At 50.0% G+C, this 11869-nt stretch overlaps 1 long non-coding RNA gene across 1 annotated transcript; it reads left to right on the top strand.

Annotated features, from left to right (window-relative positions):
* The first annotated feature begins 654 nt into the window (after positions 1-654).
* LOC125513532 lies at positions 655-2421 on the top strand. Its single transcript, XR_007285994.1, has 2 exons — positions 655-1417; positions 2048-2421. It is a non-coding gene; the product is annotated as an uncharacterized LOC125513532 (long non-coding RNA).
* Positions 2422-11869: the final 9448 nt, after the last annotated feature.

Genomic DNA, 11869 nt, shown 5'->3' with positions numbered 1-11869 from the left:
GCGCGGCAGCAAGATTTCCGGGAAGGGCGCGCATGGTGGAAGGTGGTTTGGGGAGGTGTGCACGACGGGAGCTATCCCGCAGGCGGATCTAGGGTAGGAGGCGTCGTGGAGGCCGGATACGGGGGGTGGAAGCAGCGCAGCGGCCGAGGAGGAGGAGGCACCCTGGCCGGATCCACGGGCGGAGGTGGCGCGTCGACCGGTTTCGGGGGCGGGGGCAGTCGAAGCGGGTGGCGGAAGAAGGTGGACACGGGTGCGGAAGGTGCCCGCGGGGGAGGGGCGGCGGCACAGCGAAGAAGGCAGGGACGACGACACGTCGGAAGGAGGCGGGAGCGGGGGCGGTGCGCCGGGACGAGGCCGCGGCGGGATCGGTGGAAGGCCGTGGGATGGATCCTGGGAAGGTCGTGGGGAGAAGGTGGGCAGGTGGGTCAGGCCGTCGGGAGAGTTGTGGGGCGGGCTAGGTTTTTTTGAGTTCGAGAACACCTAATCAGGCTCTATACAGGGCGTTGTGATCCATATAACTATTCTAATCCTAGGACTTGAATAGCGTTGTCCTATATATATATATAGAGAGAGTACCACTATTCTGATCCTGGTATCAGAATAGTTATTTGGATCACAACGCACCTATAAGGGACGGACAGGATCTTCCCGAACTCCCGAAAACGCAAAAGAAAAAAACCTCACTGGTCCCATCCAGCCCCTTAGACCGGCCCACTCCCCACCCCACGAACTTCCCAACCACCACCACCTCTCGCTCTCGCACCACGTTTGGGCTCTGCCCCATCCTTCCGCCGCCGCCGCCGACGACCTGGCTCCGGCGCACCTCCTCCCGCCGCCGCCCTGGCTCCAGAGCACCTCCTTCCTCCGCCCCTCGGCCCAAGCACGCCACCCGTCTCCGCCCATCCCACTCCTCGGCCTGACGGGTGTCCCACCGCTGCCCCGTCCCCAACACACCACCTACCGCCGGCCCGCTCGCCCCAATGCCCCACCTGCTGCTGGCCACCTGAGCCGCCGCCCCCATTCGCGTGCTGTGCCATGGTGACGCGCGCCCGTCCCTCCCTTTGCCCTGCTGCCAAATCCACAACGCGCACCCCCGCGACCCTCTCCCGGATCCACCGGTACAGGTGATGGTCGCGCCGCCTATGGGGAGCCCATAGTGTTTGATGCATCTCTCGGTCACCGCGTCCCGCTCCTCTTCCACTTCCTGCAGTGGCTGCGAGATCCTCTCGTTCTTCTTCTTTGTATGTGCCTCGCCGGTGACATCCGCTGGTGGTGGTGTAGCGGCCACCGCTGCTGGTGGTGGTGGTTAGGAGGAGGAAGAAGATGCAGATCATTACAGATGGGGCAGGGCGTCGACAGGAGAAGCAGGGCGCGATGGTGGCCATGAGCCATGGCATCCAACTTCCTCTTGTTCACTGTAAAGTTCAGATACAAGAATGCCCAAAAGTCAATAGTGAGGGATCGCGGCTGTTTGATATTCATCTTATCTACAGCCGCTGTTCTAATCTCTCTCATGTGTATATTGTTGATGCTGCTCCATCTCTCTTTCTGTTGGTGTTTGTTGCCCACAACATGTTCGTGTTAATGCTAGGAGGAGTGCTGCTATTGAATTTTGTTTGTTGATGCTGGATACAGGACTGAACTTCGTGCTTGCCGGTCTGTGCTTGCAACATGGCATCAATACAGTAGTTTTCAGCAGCACAAAGTCACCAGAAAAAGGGCTCGGTCCTTGCTTGCCGGATCCCTCACCATGACCAGTCACCTCGCGCTGCCGGCGACCTGCCAAAGCCTAAGCGGCGACCTGTCCGAGGCCTAAGGGCGAACTTCGTGCTTGAACCTTTTCTAAATTACCATTGCCTGCAACGGGAGGGGCAAACCTATAGTCCAGCACTATCACGAGATGAATTGCTTCTACTTTTCTTCTAAAATCTTGATGCCATGTCTTGTTTTGCATAATGGATGATTGTGTTCTTTTTATTCTTGATCATTTTTCTCAATTTTTTGCTCTGTGCATTCATGTGTTCTCAAACCTGTATTCTGTCTCTAGGTAGTGCCGCCGCATTCTCTGGCGTGGCCCCGGCGCTCCACGCCTCTGCCCGAACTCCCGGCTCGCAACGGCGCGATTCTTCACATACTGCCGGATTTCATCGGAGGAGGTCCCCCTGCTGCACCTCCGCCTCCTGGGTCCCGCTGGCGGAACTCGCCTGTTACACCTCATGGCTGCACTACTCTCTCTTACTCTCCCTCTCTCTCTTTCTGATTGAGGCGATTTAACCGGAACAAATTCATGTACATGCTTGATTGCAAGTATTTTTTCCTAGATGCGAACAAGAACCCATGGCTTGCTATTTCTTATTTGTCAGACTGCGTAATCACGTGTTTGATTCTATGCAAAAAAGAAAGAATATGTGTAATTTCAAATACGCCAATGGCAGAAGTTTGAAATTCCTATCTAGTAAGAACAAAAAAGTATGCTCTCTAAAGCTGCTTGTGTTTATGACTAAAAAAATTGTTTTCTTAGGAACAAAACACTAAGTGATATTCTCTTCCCTCTGAACATAAATTTCTATTTCCAACTATAAAAGTAAACACTCTGATGTATAGTAATATCTTTATTTTAAAAAAAGAGAAAAACATGATGAGAAAGGTTGTAGAGCCGTATGATGTTCAGTTTGTTTCCCTTTCTGAAGTTCAATTTGTTTTGATTTTTGAAGTTTTGGTTGTTGATTTTCTAAAGAGAAAGGTTGCTTCACTTGCACTCCTCTATCTAGTCATGTGTGGTGATCTCCTCGACTCCTCGGTTTTCTACAAAAAAAATTAGTATGAAGTTTAATTCAAAAAAGATGGTTTGATGCTTATTTAAGAACCATATTCTTCTAATAATAAAGCAAAGAAGTTCAAATTTAAAAAGCAGAGAAGTTCAAACTTTATAAAAACCTCATATTTTTTCTCGTTACTAAAGAATAAAATGAAGAAGTTCAAATTAAAATAAAATTAAAAAATTCCTGTGAGAGAGGTTCACTGTGTATTTAGATGTCCAAAATACATAAAAAAAATTATGTTATTTTTTGTGTTTTAAAATAATTTTCTCAAACCAGAGAGAAGTTCAAGGTGATAGCAACCGGAAGTTCACGTACTACATGGTGTGTATTTCATATAAGAAAAATACAATAAAGTGAAACAGAGTGAAGTTCAAACAGACTTGCCCCAGAAGTTCAACTACTTCACGCATTGCAAAAAACAGCACATCATAAAAAGAGTGAAGTTTAAACAGACATGCCCGAGAAGTTCAACTACTTCACGCAGTGCATTTCCATTCACAATGAAGGTAGAAATCATGATCTCGTCATTTTCTAATTTATTTCAAAACAGCAGGAATATCATTTGTGTAAGTTCAAGTCCTCGGACAGAGAAAGTTAAAAAAAATATTGTGAGAGAGGTTTGTACAAAAGGAATATCATTTGTGTAACACTGGCGAAATGGATGACAAAACTACAAACAAAAATATGTCACGGAAGTTCAACGTGAAAACAGCAGGAAGTTCACCAACTACACTAAATGAATTTTAGATGAAAAACTTTTTAAATCGTCGCGAGTATGAAAAAATGATCAACATGGGAAAGTTGCGTGCTTACAACAGCTTTCCATTAGTGTATCACTTGCTCAATTCCAGTGAGTGGATGGAGAGCTACGAGCAGTGGATGAAGAGCTACGAGCAAGAAAAGCACGTGAAAAAACAGTTCAATTTCTTCACGCGGTGCATTTTTAAAGAATCTGTTTCGCAATAAAGGCAGAACGAATGATCCCGCCGTTTTTGAAATTACTTGAAAATGGCTAGGAATTAGAGAAAACCATCAACACGGAAAGTTTTGCATTTTCCGTAGCTTTCTAACGGTATATGATTTGCCCCATTCCAATAAAAGTTGTAAAATTACAGTGAAAATACGTTTTAGCCATTTTCAAAATTGACATAAAATCATAATGAATTTGGAGAAATAATATATACCAAAAAGTTTCGCATTTCCTCAAGCTTTCCAACACCATATAATTTGCTGCATCGGACGTAAGGTTAAAAAATTAGCTCCAAAATACAAACTCGGTGGAACTTGTACCGTTTTCTAGATTACTTTTAAACCGTTCAAAATTAGAAAAACCTTTCAACAGGAGAAAGTAGCGCATTTTCATAAGCTTTCCAACGCCATATCATTTGCCTCAGTTGGATTAGCCGTTTAGAACACCTAGCCTTATTCTCATAACACTTCCGCACTGTAAAGAACACCCGAACCGGACCACACACGCAATAAAAAAGAAACCACCCACCCACCTCGCTACCACCTACCCCCACCACTCAACCCACTCCTACATCCCTGGTCAACGGCTACCCCGACCCCCACAACCTCCCAGCGCGTCGCCCGTCCGCAAACTACCAGCACGCCGCCGGCCACCGCCCACCTCGCTGCCCGTTCGCAACCTCCCAGCACGCCACTGGCCACCACCTCCCGCCACGCTGCCCGACCACCATCTCCCAGCATGCCGCCGGCCACCACCTCCCACTGTGCCGCCCAGCCACCACCTCCCGTCGCGCCGCCACAACCACCATTCGATGCGCCATTAGCCCACCTCCACCGCACGGCCCAGGTGAGGACCCCACGTCGTTGTCCCCCCGAAGCACAGCGGGGGCTCGTCGGGCACCCACTTCCCGGCCCCAGATCCATCCACCGTCGGTGCTCCTTCCCCCTTGTCGGCGACCTCGGTTCTCCTCGGAGGCTCCTGTGCGGGGGCATCCAGAGGAGGTTCAAGGTGCTCGAGGTAGCCGGCGGATGGCCTTCCCCGCACTAGATCCAGCGCCTCCATCAAGTGCGGCCATGCGACCCACCACCTCCCATGCTCTGAGGATCCGCACGATCCTGAACTCCAGCTCGTATAGTTATCGGATCCCCAGCACCCGTGCAATCCGCCTGGTACACCCATACAATGCGGAGCGCACGTGCCGGCAACCGCCCACCAACGCCTCCTGCTTCCTCCTCCCCACGGGGAGGTTTCTTCCAGATGCAGTGTGGCAACGCAGAAGCGTGCGGTTCCATGGCATTCTTTATGTATCTCAATTCAATCCCCCTCAACTCTTCCATATCCCCTCGTCCGTCCCTGCGTTCTGCTCCACTGAGCCGTCGGTGGGTGCACACAGCTCTCCCCTCCACTCCTCGCAGTTCGCCGAGGGCAGGGGACGGAATGAACTGCACCCGATCCATCTCGGACGAGTGATTCAAGCATCCCCAGAGTGATTGCACTGCAACACCCGGACAACTGCACTGCATGAGGATCGTGGGCGAACAACTCTTGTGGGTGTCCTCTAAAAGCAGCCGATACCCGATTCAAAAGGAGTGTTGCTCCTCCGCCTGCTTGACGAACCCCTCCTTGCACGGTAACCCCTGCTCAAACCCCCTCTCTCTGCTCGATCCCGTGACCCCAGGCCCCTGCCACCGCCGCCCCACCCCAGGCCCCCGCTGCGCTGCCCCCACATTGACATCTCCTGGAGCCGGATCCTGCGGGATCCGCCTCCGTCGTGTCCCGCCTGGACCAACACCACCACGGCTAAGCCAGCTCCCCTGTCCCGCCTCCTCCCCATCCTCGACTTGACGGCTGATGGCCGCGCTGGGAAGGTGCGCGAGGAGGTCCATCGGTGTGACGCCCTCGATTCAATCGTACACTAATCATATACGCAAATGTGTACGATCAAGATCAAGGACTCACGGGAAGATATCACAACACAACTCTAGACACAAAATAAAAAAATGCAAGTTTTATATTACAAGCCAGGGGCCTCGAGGGCTCGAATACATAAGAGTCAGTGGAAGCAACAATATCTGAGTACAAACATGAGTTAGACAAGTTTGCCTTAAGGAGGCTAGCACAAAAGCAGCAACGATCGAAAAGGCAAGGCCTCCTACCTGGGAGCCTCCTAACTACTCCTGGTCGTCGGCGGCCTCCATGTAGTAGTAGCACCCTCGGGCTAGTAGTAGTCGTCGGTGGTGCCGTCTGGATCCTAGGCTCCACCATCTGGTTGCGACAACCAGAAAGAAGAAAGAAGGGGGAAAGGGCGAAGCAAAGCAACCGTGAGTACTCATCCAAAGTACTCGCAAGCAAGGATCTAAACTACATATGCAACATTATCAAAGGAAGGCTGTATATGTGGACTGAGCTGCAGAATGCCAGAAGAGAAGGGGGAAAGACTAGCTTATCGAAGACTAGCATCTTCTCGAACCCACCATCTTGCAGCAATAGGAGGGAGTAGAGTAGCATAGAGTAAAGTAGTAGAAGTGTTATCAACCTCGGCCAGAGATCCTCTCTCGACTCCCTGCGAGAAAGCAATCCCAGAGCCATACTATCCAGTTATCATCACAATCCAATACTCATATCCAGGTCTCATCTCAAGTATCCAGTTCTAGTTGTATCGATCGGGATACAACTCCAAGTGTCCGTTACCGTAGGACAGGCTATCTATAGATGTTTTCTTCCCTGGAGGGGTGCACCAACTTACTCACCACGCTCAATTAACTCCGGCCGGGCACACTTACCTGGGTCATGCCCGGCCTCGGCCAAACAATACGCCGCAACCCGACCTAGGCTTAATAGAGAGGTCAGCACGCCGGACTAAACCTATGCCCCCAGGGGTCATGGGCCATCTCCCCAGGAACTCCTGCATGTTGCGTGGGCGGCCGGTGAGCAGACCTAACTACCTCCTTCAACAAGGCAGGTGCTTACGCAGTCCAACCCGGTGCGCGCCGCTCACTCGCTGACGTCTATTAAGCTTCGGCTAATGCATATGATGCAGAACGCCCATATTATGCCCACGTGATGGTTAGTGCTATCAGGCCAGAGGCCCCTCGGATCAAATATCCAAATCGTAGTGGATTAGGAACGCGCGGTAACAAGTACAGACTCACGAAAGATGTGACCCCGTTGCCCCGTCTCGAGGACTTGCGGCAAGGGCTAGGAATGCCCGACCACGCCTCGTATTATCTCGGGGGCACCTTCCAGGTCCGCCCGACTCCACATCCTTGCAATTAAGCTCGCGCGGGTACCCCTCAGGGCCAACCCGTCTTTAGTAACAGGGTCCAGTGCAAAATCATAGTAACCATAGTAACAGTGTGTCTAACACCAAGGGGGAAAACCCGAGGAATCACCCTTGTCGGATTTCCACTCGATGTAAACATCAAGGTGAACATAAGAGGAACCACCCTCGAGGTTCACACTTGAGGGGTTGCACGACAGAGTCGTATCGGAAGTGGTTAAGGAGGAAATCACCCTCGATGACCACAACCGAATAGCTACTCTACAGAGATCTCATCAGGAGTGATGTATGGGGTTCCAACCTCGGCACTCGATGGTAACTCTGCAGAGTCGAGCAACAAAGGGGCGTGATGTGACGTGAGGTGTCGGGGCCTGGCCTTCAATCCCGTTGATCGGGTCTTCTGATAATCCAGCGGGGCAGTCGGGTCAAGTGAGGGGGTCACTGATGGGTCTCTAACCAACCTATACTAAGCAGTTTAGGATAAGCAGGTAGGTAACAATAGCAGGTTACAATAAACAGGCTATGCAGCAGAATAGGAGCAAACAATAACAGTAGAAAAATCTAATGCAAGCATGAGAGAATGGAATGGGCGATATCGGGATGATCAAAGGGGGGGGGCTTCCCTGGAAGCTCTGCTGCAAAGGAAGAAGTGTAGTCGTCGACGTAGTCAATCACAGGGACAGCATCGGTCTCGGGGTCTACCGGAGAGAAGAGGGGGAAGAAACAATAAATATAAAGCAAACAAAGCATCATAATGCATAACATGGCAATACACGGTGCTAGAGGTGAACTAACACGGTACTACACGTTGAATATGGAGAGGGAAAACATCCGGAGGGGTTTTCCTGGTATTAGGCATTTTCCGGACAAATGAAAGAGAGGGAAAAGTTCCATGTTCAGCATGCTAGGGTATGTGACAGATGAACGGACTGTGTATTCGGATTCGTCTCGTCGTTCTGAGCAACTTCCATATATAAAACTTTTTCATCCGATTTACAGGTTATTTTATATTAATTTTTCAAGTTTAAGACAACTTATGAAATTTTGAATTTATTTTAAAACGAGTTGACCAAGTCAACCTGACTAGTCAAATGGGGTGTGTGTGGCCCACATGTCATAGGAAGCAACTAAAATATTCCATTTAATTAGATTAATTAGTCCAAGGGTCCACTTGTCATAGACTAGTAGTTAATCTAACTAGTAGTTAGCCCTAAACTACTTTGCACATGGCCGGCCAGAGGCACAGCCAGCCTCACAGCTTGTGCGCGCACATGCACAGCACATGGCCGCAGCCATGGCCATTTGTAGCGGCTAGAGCAGCAGCTAAGTAGCGGCAGCAGTAGGTAGTAGATGCGGCAAGCAAGCAATACCAGCAGCAGCAAGAGCAATACGCGGATTAGCGCATCCGGCAGCGCAGTGGCGAGCAGAGCAGGGAGCAGCTGCAGCCGCAGCAAGCAGCAATAGCAGTAGCCGAGCAGCAACAGCGGCGCAGCAGCGGCACTACAAGGAGAAAGATGCAGCAGGGCGAGCGCGGGCACACGGCCAGGGCGCGGCGGGCGCACGCACGCGCAACCGGACGCAGTCAGGGGCGCGGCCACGGGCGGCTGAGTATGGTTGCGTGCACAGAGCTTCGGGCACGATAGGGCGAGCAGCCTACGGCATCGGATCGAAGGGGAAAACAGGGGGAGATGGACGAGAAGCTCACTGCAAGCTCAATGGCGAGGTCGGGGAGACCGGGGATGGACCGGAGCTGTGGCAAAGGACAACGAACGCCGGTGATGTACGCGACGAAGATGGCCTCGATGGCGAGTGCACAGGTCGTCCCCGCTTGATTTGGTCCTCGGGATGGACGGAGTAGACCGTGATGGTTCTCCTGGACGTCTTCTCGTAGCGTGGGGAGCACGGTGGCCACGACATCGACGACGACATGGGGACGGCGGCCCTCGGGCGCGCTTCAGATCGAGAGAAAGAGATGGGGGAAGAAAGAGGGGATTACTCAGTCAAGGGGGGGGCACCGGGGAGGTCGGCGATGGCCGGCACGTGGCCATGGCCGTGGGATGGCCGCCACGGCCACCCCCTGCCTCCACTGTAGCGTAAGGAAGGAGACGCTTGGTAGGTTAGGTTGGGCCTCTAGTTTCTTCTTCCTGGTGGGCCAAAAGTGCATAGAGCAATTTCAGTTTTACTTTTCTTTTAAAAAAAGGTAGCTACTGCTTTCTATTTAAATAAGCTTTCAAACCATTTTTGTCGCACATGGAATTTTTCACACAATTACCATAGAATAATTTATGCTCGGAAAAAAAGGTTTGAGGGAAAATGGAGTTAAATAAATAGTTGTTTATTTTGAAAAGGCCAATTTATTAGCTATTGGACCACTTATAATATTTATAGGGGCATTTTAGTAATCCAACCAGGGTTGATTTCTCCAAGACAAATACTTGCAGATTATTTGCAACATCACGAACATTTTTGTTTTCAGGTTTGGCAAATATGAATGTTTTGACTTTAGATGGGATTTGAATTTGAATTGTGATTTGGATCAAGTGAAGATTAGCAACAGTAACAATATGGCATGGCACCATTAACAGGGGATTACTGTAGCATGACACTCGGGGTGTTACAAATCTCCTCCACTACAAGAAATCTCGTCCCGAGATTTAAGGGGTGGAGTAAGGGGAAAAGACTCGCGAAGGACGGTGCTCAACACAAGATAGTTACCTGGGGACTATCTTAGTGAACGTGGCAAAGAGGCATCTCTCGAGTTGAAATTCAAGAAATTCATCGAGAGCATCGTAAGAAGGTGCAATAAGAAGCTTTAATCGGGTAGGCAATCGTTCGTTACCTGAAAGAGAGTGTGAAAGGGTTTTAGAGCGACAGGAATAAGTATTGTATCTGATACCAGAACAGATCACAAGAAGGTGGCTCATGAATTACATAAGAAGCCAAGCGCGAGGAACAATTTTGGAAGACATGGATGTACAGGAGAGTCAGGTTTCGATCCTGTGGAACTGTGGGTTATGGGCCCACTATGTGGGTTAAAAGTAGAGAGGGCGCTGACCTCTTGCACGGTCATGATAGCAAGGCAAGTCAGAGTATAGCATGTCAGTTATGTTGGCAACAATCATTGGTACCAAGGGCGAGGGACGAAGAGAACTATTTTCCTGCTCGTTGAACGAGGCGGACCAATAGGCAAATTTCTCGTCCATCGGTGGTTACCGGAATGTCAACAGCAAAAATAACAATGTCTTAGTGACAAATTGTACACCGAGGTGTTTACATAAGCAGGGAACTATTATTGCTTAGATCATATGGATCACAAGAAAGGTTAACAAAAGAAAAAGGAAAATGTGTTTAAACACAAGATTTAGGAGTGTAACTTTTCCCAAGGAACAGTAGAGCATGATAAACATGTCAGAACAACAAGTACATCCCCATTTGGATAAAGGGGCAAGGGAATTCATGATGTATCCATACAACAGTGTTTGGATAATAGAGCAAGAAACATTTGGCAATGCACTTTCAATGTTCTTGTTGTTGTTCGGCGTACCACAGTCATGCTTCGAGGTAACATTAACATGGTGTTTCAAGCAAGATTGAATCTGAAGGTCACAAGAAGTACAAAGGAACAATTCCAAGAATGTCAAGGAATGTAAGATATAACCAAAACATGACTGTCGGTGTCAAAACCGGCGGATCTCGGGTAGGGGGTCCCGAACTGTGCGTCTAGGCTGGATGGTAACAGGAGGCAGGGAACAGTTTGTTTTACCTAGGTTCGGGCCCTCTCGATGGAGGTAATACCCTACTCCTGCTTGATTAATATTGATGATATGGGTAGTACAAGAGTAGATCTACCACGAGATCAAGGAGGCTAAACCCTAGAAGCTAGCCTATGGTATGATTGTATATGTGTATGTTGTCTCTCTATCGACTAGCCTGGCCTCGGTTTATATTATGCACCGGAGGCCTAGGATAACAAGAGTCCTAGCCGAATATGCCGGTGGGGAGAAGTCCTTGTCTTGATCGCCAAGTCTTGTGGAATCTTCCTTGTATGCGGTAGCCGTCCGAACTGGCCCATGAGTATACGGCCACGGGGGTCCTCGGCCCAATCTAATAGATCAGGAGACGACGTGGTGAGTACCCCCTAGTCCAGGACACCGTCAGTAGCCCCCTGAACCGGTCTTCAAGTTAGGGACGCTCCTCGATTCTTCCGAACTGTTCTTCATCTTCGGTTGCCAGTCTTGAAAACTGGTTCAACAAATCTTCTTTATCTTTGATCTTGAGGATCGCCGAAATGCATTCGGCGAGTTTACACGTCGGGTATCCGAGGAGCCCCTTTAAGTTTCCGGCCTTTATCAATGCCTTGTTGTTTTTATGCCACACCTCGGGTTTGAAGTTGTTCCCGGGAGGCAGGGTCCTCTTGCGTCCGAGCTCCAACGCCGGACTGCATTCGAGGTATCTTTTGCAGCCGAGCACCAACGCCGGACCGCTTCCTAGCTCTAGCGCCGGAATGTATCCGAGCTCCAACGCCGGACTATATCCGAGCTCCAACGCCGGACTGTGTCCAGGCTCCAATGCCGGACTATATCCGAGGTGTCATATCACCTTGGTTCAAAAAAGTTGAAGGAGTTTAGCCGAGCTTAATGCCGGAAATGCCCTCTATGGAGCCAGCCACTAGCGCCCGAGCTTTATGCCGGACTGCTTCCGAGGTGGTGCACCACCCCGACTATGGGCCGATTTTTTGTCAATATTTTTATTGGTGCAATTTATTCTCTGCCGAGATATATAGCCAGTAGCCCTCAA

Source organism: Triticum urartu, chromosome 6 (assembly GCF_003073215.2).
Source record: "Triticum urartu cultivar G1812 chromosome 6, Tu2.1, whole genome shotgun sequence".
NCBI lineage: Eukaryota > Viridiplantae > Streptophyta > Magnoliopsida > Poales > Poaceae > Triticum > Triticum urartu.
This window is presented reverse-complemented; position numbering and strand designations above follow the sequence as displayed.